At 36.0% G+C, this 10,936-nt stretch overlaps 1 pseudogene; it reads left to right on the forward strand.

The window, feature by feature from the left end:
* Positions 1-8,296: 8,296 nt before the first annotated feature.
* Positions 8,297-10,690, forward strand: LOC137741523 (cytochrome P450 704C1-like; annotated as a pseudogene).
* The last annotated feature ends 246 nt before the right edge of the window (positions 10,691-10,936 follow it).

Here is a 10,936-nt window from a genome sequence, read left to right on the forward strand (position 1 = left end):
CCCATCCTTGAACCAACACATACCACTGCAGCACCTCCCAGACTGCCAAAGTGCCAATACCCTTCACCAACCCACCCCAAAAGTTCTACCCAAAAAACCCAGATCCAAACCCGAATGGAGGGAGGGAGGGAGGGAAGGGGGGGAGAGAGAGAGAGAGAGAGAGAGAGAGAGAGAGAGAGATGCAGAGGGAGGTTGACATGACAAGAGCAGCAGGAGTTGGTGTTTGGGAATGATCGGAGAAACAAATTGAGGAGGATGCAGGGGGAGAGTTTAGTTTAGAGGGTTCTGGAGGGAGGTTGACGCGTCAGGAGCAGCAGGAGTTGGTGTTTGGGAATGATCGGAGAAACAAATTGAGGAGGATGCAGAGGGAAAGTTTAGTTTAGAGGGTTCTGGTGGAACCGTAGAGGTTCCAAAATTTCTGTTGAGTTTTAACTCTTTAAAACACATAAACTAGTGTGAAATTGTTTTAAAAAAATTAAAATTTGTCTATTATAAATTAAGGATATTTTAGTTATCAACCTAGTTTTCATTCTGATTGAACTGAATTAGTAAACAACTTATATGGATTCAACATCATTTCTACTCCGATTCCAGACATTTTTAGTAAACAACTTCAACAGGAATCTGATTCTGATTCCACCTCATTTCAATTCCTCCTCAATCCAATTCCTCTCAATTTGATTACGGATTAGTAAACACACCCTTAGTTCTACTCTGGGTAATCACGAGGGACCCATTGAATTCGATTCCAAAAGAATCCTTAATCCTTTTCAAGTGGATGGACACCACTTCTTAAGTCCCAACCAACATGGTTGTTTTTTCTTTTATACAAGTACGTTTGAGAATGCGGAATTGAACTCGGGGAAAACGTGTGCAGGCGAACTGTAAAAATCTGTCTCGCTGTCTCTATCTTTCTCCGGCATATGGAACAAACTACAAGACTATATATTCAGCAATCCTGCACGATGAATCCGTTTAGAAATCCAACTCTTCGTTCATTTAGCGGTAGTCACAGTGATTCGGATTTATATAGCTTGATTGCTCCGCAAGTAAAACCGGCAGGAAAGTGCCCACAAGGAAGAAGGAAGCAAACGACACTTTCATTAATTTGTTGAGTTTCCTTCAATATTAGAACCAAAATCCCTCTCTGACTGCCGTAAAGGTTGCAAACGAAGTTGGAGAAGCAACGAATGTGAAAGATGATTCAAGCATTGATGATGAAGAACTTGCAGACAGTCCATGTTTGATGGTGCCGAGCACGCATTGTTCATAGAATTCATATGGACTTTTAAGTACTAATGTTGGAAACCCTAATGTAGCTTTTAGTATTCATTTGCAAAACACGATAACGACACGCTATGTTCATAAAAATACTTTGACTTCTTTCTTCTGTTTGAAAATCAAATAACAAATCATTTTTTTTTTTTTAAACCTCGACGGTACTAACTAACAAATCAGTTACTTATTTGGTATGTATGCTTTCTTTTGTAGTATGATTGGAGTAACTAACAAATCAGTTACTTATTTGGTATGTATGCTTTCTTTTGTAGTATGATTGGACGCTGTGTAAGAGAAATTTTAATTGGACCCAGCCATCTTATTTCTACACCCAATTAAAAAAAATTATGTACTAAACTTTCAAGTTTGCCTTTAAATAAATAAGAATAAGAAAATAAAAGAAAATAAACATTGGTGATTTTATCTCTACACCCAATAACTCAAAAAAATGGCACACATATGCACTCCTCCATTATTTCCAGCAAAACACACCTAAATAACAACAAAATATTCTCCTGAGTTCATCGACAAGTAAGCTTGCTAGAAACCCTTGTTGCATGAAACCCCTAGTGGCCCTCATCTATAATTTGAGTGAAGAAAACTTCTTACCAATTTGTTGGACATGAAACAAAGTCCTGCAATTAGAGAAAAAAGCTTCCATGTCAGTTAGTGTCGTCTATTTAGAAGAGATGGCGACAAAGGCTTTGTCTATTTAGAAGAAAACTTCTTACCCTTGTTGCTATCGCTTCTAAATAGAAACTAACTGACATGGAAGCCTTAATAATTTATGCAAGCTGACTTGTTAGTTTTAATAATTTATGCAAGTTGCCAACTCCTAGATAATGGTTCAAACAAGCAAACATATAGCCGAAAACCTACGCTGAAATTATAAATAAGGGCTGATAAGGGTTTCTAGCAAGCTGACTCGTTGATGAACTTGAGAGAATATTTTGCTGTTATTTGGGTGGGTTGTCGGAAATAATGGAGGAGTGCACTGGTGTACTAGTTTTGGAGTTATGGGGTGTATAGATAAAAAACACCAATGTTTATTTTCTTATTCTTATTTATTTAAGTGTAAACTTGGAAGTTTGGTAGATAAAACTTGTTAGTTAGGTGTAGAAATAAGATAACTGGGTTCAAATAAAATTTCCCGCTATGTAATGTGTTTGGTGTGAATTTTTATTGTAATATAAGACGTTTTCTTAGTTTATATGTTCTAATAGATGTTTTTTGTTTTTTGTCAAACGATATATTTTGTTAGATTAGCCACCGACGAGATTTGAACCCATGCCGTCATGCAAGGACTCAACACCTTTCTATTACTGTGGCAGGGTAAAGGGCCACTTGCTAATTGATATTATTTCATAATGTGCCCTTTTTTTTAATTTATTATTATTAAGGGGAAGGTGAGGATTCGAAACTATTACAATAATTTAGAGAATTTCAAACTTGGAACACATGAACGAAAAACTAACACTCTCTCCATTAAGATATTCAACCACATGTAGATTTCATTATGTATTGTATTGATGGGCTTTATTTTATTTTATTTTTTATTTTTTGGTTAGTCAAAATAAATTTCATAAAAAGAGAAAGCTATTACAAGGTAATGACAACTCTAAAAGAGAGTCCAAAATGGCCAAGCAAAAGCCCAATTCTATAATAGAAAACAAACGGAAAAACTAGACATGTAAATGTAAAGCAATCACCTCCATCAAAATAGCCACACCACCACTGCAGATCCGTCGCCACCACCCAGAAGAAGGGCCAAAGAACTAAAAGGATGAACGGAAAATGGGGCTAGGCAAGCTATCCGCGCTAAGAGCGTTCCCATAATCCTACAAAATAGTGCAAAATGCACTTTAAATGCTACGAACCACCAAAGTGCGCCTCTGGAGGAGACGCCACGAGCAACAAGGGTAGATGGTTGAAGATCCACGGTGATGAGTGATGTTTGGAGAGGAACAAGGCATAAAAAGCAGATTTGAGATAAACTCAAGGAAAATTGAGACCAAGCTCAGGTCAACCTAAGACACAAAATGCTCAGAATGAAAACATCCGAAATCAAAATGCATAAAATGAAAATCTAAATCACCAACCATGGTGGTTTGAAGAAGGAAAAAACTAGGGGAGTTGGAGGAAAAGGTGAGAACCAAAAACAGGGAGATATGGAAGATAGAGAAGAAGAAAGGGGAAAAGGGAAGAAGGTGAGAACAGGTGGGCACTGGGTTGCCATTGACCCCTAGCCGAAGCAAGGGGTTGACGCCGAGAAGGCTTTCAAAAATTATGTTTTTTTTTTCTAAAGAGAGAGGGAGGCACGGTCTCAACTAAGGTATATAAAAAAAATTATTTTAGGGTGACTATATTGAGGGGTTTGATTGACAAAAAGAAAAAGAGAGAAACGACACAACCCGTAAAACTTGCCGACGAGTTTGAATTCACATGTGTGTCACATGGGATATTTCGGTCATTCCATTTCCATGTTCTTGGATGAGGATCCTCTTTGCGGGGATCTGGAAGATCAATTTATCGTGTCCATTCATTGTACATCATACAATCAGTTTTCATTATGTACTATTTATATTTAATTTAAAATATAAAAAAATTAAAATAATTTCTAATCGCACGATGTACGATAAACAAACACAATTAATTAATCATCTGGATCCTCATAAAGAAGTTTCGAGTTTAATCCTAAGGGGTGTGCTATTCACACACCCTTTTTTACTTCTCACACACACCCCTTGTTAATTTATGTCTGTTGATCTTCCTCAATTCATCTGATCTGATGACTAAAAACTTAAAAAATATGGGATAAGTAAAAAACGATGTGTGAATATCACATCCCTAATCCTAATCCCATGTCCCCGTACTCAATGTACAGAAACACAGTACAAATCCATTCAGTTCCTACCATTCAATTCCTACCTAAATCCATTCAGTGTTGAGTGATAGGTTGGAAATTTAGTGGGAATTAAAACTACCATTTCAGTTATTAAAAACACCCTTTGCAATAAAAACACTAATTAAATAAATAAGTGTTTGTCAAAACACTAACATCATAATGTTTGTCAAAACTACCATTTCACTCCACACTCTACCTAATACTAACATCATTATGTTCAATGCCAAATAAACATCATATTCGTCGTCTTCATGAAGTGGTCTTCAGGAACTCTTATTTGTCTTTAGTACGAAAGCAAATGTTCAGAAATATTTTATTTGCCCTTTTTTTTTTTTTTAATCCTTCAAGCAAAAGTGATTCCCATAGTAGAGGTTAGTGAAATAAGAGCAACCTAACTATGAAAACGGGGTTGTAGGGGAACAATACAAGCATTGTGATGCTAAGCGAAGTGGGATTTGTCAATGGGTTTTAGATTTTTGTGAAATTTTGGGTATTAGGTTTTCTAATTGCCTGGAAAAAATCTGAGAATTAAAGAGCAAGAGAGGATAATTCCACAGTTTGGAAAAAATACAGAGAACTATTACTGACTCTAAAAAAAGTGTATTTTTCTTTTTTAAATATAGAATTTTAGGGATCAAAATAAGAATTTTGAAGTACTAATAACATTCAATTCCCAAAATAAAAGGTAAAATAATTTCAAATTATATGCATATTCTATAGGGCTGTAACTCAGACTGGGTAACCATAATCCGCCCATGCCTAACTAGGGCTGGAAAAAATTCCCGAAAATCCCAAACCAAACCGAAAAAATCCCAAACCCAAACCGAAAAATCCCAAACCGAAACTATCCCAAATTTTGGTAATCCCATACAGAAAAATACCGAAATATTCGGTATGGAATTGGTTCCCAGATTTCTTTTCTTCGGTATTCCCGAAGTCCCGAAGTCCCGAAATCTTTTCTTGTTTTTGGTTCCTACTTTCCAAACAATGAAAAAATAAAACAAAAGGCAGAGCCTTTCGGTTCCACTAGCAAAGGAACAAAAATAAAATAATATGAACAAGGCATGTGATGGTGATGCCTTCTTCACCTTTTTCTTTTTTTATTTCTTGATAGTATCATTGTCTGCCATACATCTTCCCACTCCCACTGACAGCCATCCTCTACCTCTTCTCTCCCTCCACCGACTCCCTCAAATGAACAGAAGGAAGAAAGCCCAAGGCACTCTGTAGCTTCTCTTTTTTCTTTTTCTTTTTTCTTGTTTCAGATCTAGAAAGCTTCACGAATTCAGGATTTGGAAACAACCATACATTGATGTCATGGCATCAGAATTCTACGAAGCAGTGCCATCGCTGCAAAGCAGAGTAGCCCTCCGATGGCGATTTCGTTCGGCAAAACATGGAAAAGGTCACACATCGACGAGGATGGGTACCTAATTATGTTCGGTGCACGTCACAAAGCTCTCCGACTCCCGAAGGCAGCAAAGACAAACCCAGGAATGAGAGGGATGGAGATAGGGGTGGGTAGGTCGACAAATCGGGGACGAGGTGTGGCCGTGTGGGCTGGTAGGGGAGTGGGAGGTCCATGAATCTTTGATTTTAAATTGGGGTTTTAAATTTTGATGCAGGTTCGGTTCGGTTTCGGAAAATCCCGAAATACCGAAAATATTTCGGGAATCCCGAACTTCGGGAATACTGAAATTTTGGTTTGGGATCGGTCCTTAGATTTTCATCCCGAAAATAAACGGTTTGGGACTGGATGTGCCGTTTTCGGTTCGGTATCCCATACCGAACCAGCCCTATGCCTAACCCATGGGTGGAGGCACTATATGTCTAGCATAGGCCTAGGCCTACTTTCACTCACTCTTTAAGCCTTTCTAAATATTTAGTATTATATATTTATTTTATTTTTTATAAACTTAGTATTATATATATATATATATTTTAGTTTACACAAAACTCTTAAATTCTATTCACCAATACTTAAAATAAGAGGTCTTTTTTTTCTTTTCACCCAACTGCACTCATTCTAAAACTAAATTTAACTCTTATTCAATAACTCTTAAAATCTAAAGTCTAGTTTAGTTTTATAAATATAAATATAAATATAAATATATATATATATATATATATATATATATTCTTTTACATTGTCAACCAAAAGAATAATAAACTTTGAGCTTTTCTTCCTTCCTTTGAAATTTCATATATATTTGTCCCAAATTTCCAACCAAAACAATATTAAGGTTTGTAAATTTCTCTATTCTCTTTAACTTTTTACTAACAATATGCTTAAAAAGCATGATCTCCCTAGCATGTTTCATTGACTTGATATTGGAAGGTTAACTTCTTTTAATTCTCTTTAATTTTGATTAACTACTCTCTATATTGACTTGATATTGGAAGGTTAATTTTAACATGAAAAAAACATTTAGTTCCTCCAAAAATTTAATTAGCTCACAACTCCAAGCATGTATTATACTTTCTTGTAAAAAAATATTTATGTGAGGCCCCTCCTTGCATAAAATCCTGGCTCTGTCACTGGTCTAACCCAATATCAAACTTGATTGAGCTTGTAAGAATGAAGTAAAAACCTGCATACACAACCCGATCTCAACCTGATTATTTGTTGGGTTGGGTTGGGTTGATGCTTTGCCTGTTCATATCAACCCAAACCCAACCCGGTTTTTAGCCCAAATTGCTCATGCACATATTACTCATCCCACTTCATATTATATGAGTTAGATACAAGTTTGGGAAAGCTATACGTGAAGTTTGTTGTTTGCTTTTCATTTGAAAATGAATTATAATGTTGCTTTTACGTTTCTTTTGGTTAAAACATTAGTATTATCTTGTCATTTAATTTCAACTTTTTATGGTTGAAACTTGAAAAATGTGTCTCACATTATTTGGTTTGATTTTTTTTATATGAATGGTGATGTGTAAAATTAAATTCTAAATAGTTTTGCATTATTTGGTTCAAATTTGAGATTTAATCTATAAAATAATGTGTTATAAAATTGAATTTGATAAAATTGGACAAACCCGAACACAACTCGAGTAAGTCCGAACCTAATTTAAACTTGAATCCGAATAAATTTGCATGAACCCAAACCCAACTCAAACCCAAATTACGAATGTTGAAATAGGATTGGGTTGACTATCTGAACCGTCAAAGTTTCACCTATAATATTCTACATGCAAGTCCTTCATGCTTGATCATGTAATGCTGAATATCACAGTCATTTCAACATACCAAATTCTTTTTGAATTGTGTAAACGACGGATTTGTGGGGTGTGTTTGGAAAGTAGACGTTATTTTAAAAAATAATTCAAATTTAAATAGTGATTTTTGTTAGGATAAATAAGTTTATTAATACTAAAATTTTGTGTGGAGTATAATCAACATTTGATACTGTGTCAATAAAACAACTCTTATTGAAGTTCTATTAGTGAAAGTGTTTCACAATTTTCATTTTAAGTATGACACTGATATAAAATTAAAATAAAATTGATATATAAAAATTTAAAAATCACGATATTACATGGGAGTAAAGTTAGAATTATTGTAAAAGAAACTAACTAGAAAGCAAGGTTGCGATCTTGACAAGGCAAGGGCGTGGCAAAAACTCATGTGCATGTATTTTTGTGCCAGGAGACAAGGTTTATTTATTTATTTTTTATCATATTATCTAAGCCTCTCAATAGACTTATTACAATAATATAGTTCAAATTTGTATTTGGTAATAATCCAACATAAAACTTCTTACTTATAAATGAACATGAATATCAATATACCGTAATACTGGACTTCTCGCTTACTAACTTTTATCTTATTATAGATATACGGTTATACAAATAAGAGAAAAACGAGCTATTTAGAACTATAATATAATGATATTCATTTTTATTTATAAGTAAGAAATGTAGATAATATCAGATAATATCGCCGTTAAAAAAGAAAAAAAGTGTTTTGGGTAAGACTGTCTCTCCACATCATCATCCGTCTCTCTTTTTTTTCACTTGGTTCTCTCCGTCTAGGTTTCAGCGCTCTCTCTTTTCCTTTCTAGCTCTCTCTCTCTCTCTCAGTCTCTCGGTCTCTCAGTCTCTCTAGCTCTCTCGTTTTCTCCGTCAAAGTTTTAACTTTCTCGAACCGACCGGCGGCATATTGTTGAAGGGCAGCAGCAAACCTTCAAAAAACGCAGCAGCATCTTCGCAGTGCTGCAAACTAGAAGTAAACTCAGATTCCAGTAGATTCGAAAGATCAAAGGCGCAGAATCCTCAGTCTTAGTGGCGATTTCCACCGAGCGGAGTAGCGGCCACGTGTCCTTATCCTGCTGTAGCTTCACCAGTGTTCACCGATACCCCCCAGTGTCATGGATTTTCTTTCCACTCCCTTAGCAATAAGTTTAGCTCTGGTAGTTTCAGCTATACTTGCGATCAGATCCCATGCTAGGAAAAGATTGCAACGTTCTGAGAAGACAAAGGGATACCATCCTGTTGTCACAACCTTCTTACACACCCTCGTCAACTTCCACAGGCTGCACGATTTTATCACTGACTTTGCATACAAACACAAAACTTTCAGACGGCTCAACTTGTTCGTAAATTACGTTATCACGGAAGATCCTGCAAATCTCGAATACATTCTCAAAACCAACATCGCAAATTATGGCAGGGTACGTATGTTTTTTCAAAAATCATGCTATTGGAAAATTTCAAAACTGTGTGTTTTTATCAAATGGTCGTACTTACTTTGTCTCACACGATAATTTTATGCTACTAATTAACTAACTTGACCTGATGCAGGGGTTGTACAACTACCACATTTTGACAGATATTTTGGGCGATGGGATCTTCACTGTGGATGGCGAAAAATGGATACATCAAAGGAAGTTATCTAGCTATGAAATATCAACCAAAGTAGTAAAAGACTTCAGCAATGGAGTTTTCAAAACCAATGCAGCAACTTGCAGGGATAATTTCTAAAGCGGCAACCTGCGGCCAAGTAATAGAGATCCAAGTAAGTTTTCAATAATGCTTCGATATTCACATAGATAGAATTGCCATTTTATTTCTTCCGCAGATAATTGGATCTTGCAGCTTTTTTATATATTTTTCTTTTCTGGGAAGGATTTGTTTATGAAAGCGGGGTTAGATACAATCCTCAAGATTCTGCTTGGAATTGAAGTAGATACCATGTATGGGACAAATGAAGAAGGCACCCGGTTTTCCCATGCTTTCGATGAAGCAAACAAACTTACCCTGTATCCTTTCGTTGATTTCTCCTGGAAGATCAAACGGTTCTTAAACATTGGATCAGAAGCAGTGTTGCAGAATGATATTAAACTGTTGGGTCAATTTATTTATAAATTAATCAACAGAAAGATTGAAACAGCCCATAATTCATTAGAAGATGAGCTACCTGCAGTGAGTTAATTACCTTCCATTCCATTAATTACTGACTAGTTTAGTATCTTAATATATATGATTAATGTGGATGAGTGACAGTTAAAGAACGGAGACATGATTTCAAGGCTTTTGGAAGTGAGAGGGAATGATCCAAAATACTTGAGAGACTTGATTTTGAATCTCATTCTTGCCGGCAAAGACACACAGCGAGCACTCTTACGTGGGTTATTTATATGCTCTGCAAGCACCCTCATATGCAAGAAAAGGTTGCAAAGGAAGTTCGAGAAGCGGCAAATCTGAAGGACGATTCAAGCTTTGTTGAACTTGGAGATAGTCTTAATGAAGAAGCCCTTAATAAAATGCAGTATCTCTTTGCAGCTTTGACCGAGACACAGAGGCTCTACCCTGCAATTCCACTGGTAATTTGGCTAACATCTTAACTAAATCTAATTCGTGCATATTGCAAGGGAAATTGTTTCTGTGCGCTCCCATTTATTTCTCTCGCTTAAATTTCTTTTGATTGATTTAATTTTTAAGGCCAGAAATACTCCATGGATTATCGTTTGTTACTTTTTAATTAATAACAATTTTATATCATGACATTTTCACCGTTGACATAGAATTCGAAAATCTGTTCATCTGATTACACTTGGCCAGACGGATTTAGTGTAAGAAAAGGTGATATGGTGGCATACAATGCTTATAGCATGGGGAGGATGAAATATCTATGGGGTGATGATGCACATCAATTTCGGCCAAAGAGATGGCTCGATGAAAATGGCGTTTTCCAAGAAGAGAGTCCTTTCAAATTTATAGCCTTCGGGGTAAGAAAATAACGTTGAGATATGCCACATTTTATTTATCTATTTACTAAAAAAAAAGAACTGAAGAAATTTAATTTGTGATTTACATAAACAGGCGGGTCCAAGGATTTGTTTAGGGAAGGACTTTGCTCGTCGACAGATGTTGACATTTTTTGCTGTGCTTTTGGGGAACTTCATATTCAAATTGAAAGAAGAGAAGAAAGTAGCCCGTTACACGACCAAGATCACCCTCAACATTGATGGGGGCCTTCATGTCCATGCCTCTCTCAGATAGGGACACATCCATGACCGACCATAGATAGCGCTTGAACGCTACTATGTATGCTATATCATTGAATGTATCAATCTCTTATTGTATCTCAGTTGTTGCTTTAGTTCTTAAGAAGGGGTCTCTTCATGCATCCACCCGTAAGTGTGCAAGAAAGAGAAAAATGGTGTATGTAAATCTGAAGTATTTAGTTTTCTAAGAGCATCTACAATGGCAAAATAAGGAGTAAATAGAGTTACTTACCATCTATAT

Source organism: Pyrus communis, chromosome 8, assembly GCF_963583255.1.
Source record: "Pyrus communis chromosome 8, drPyrComm1.1, whole genome shotgun sequence".
Lineage (NCBI taxonomy): Eukaryota > Viridiplantae > Streptophyta > Magnoliopsida > Rosales > Rosaceae > Pyrus > Pyrus communis.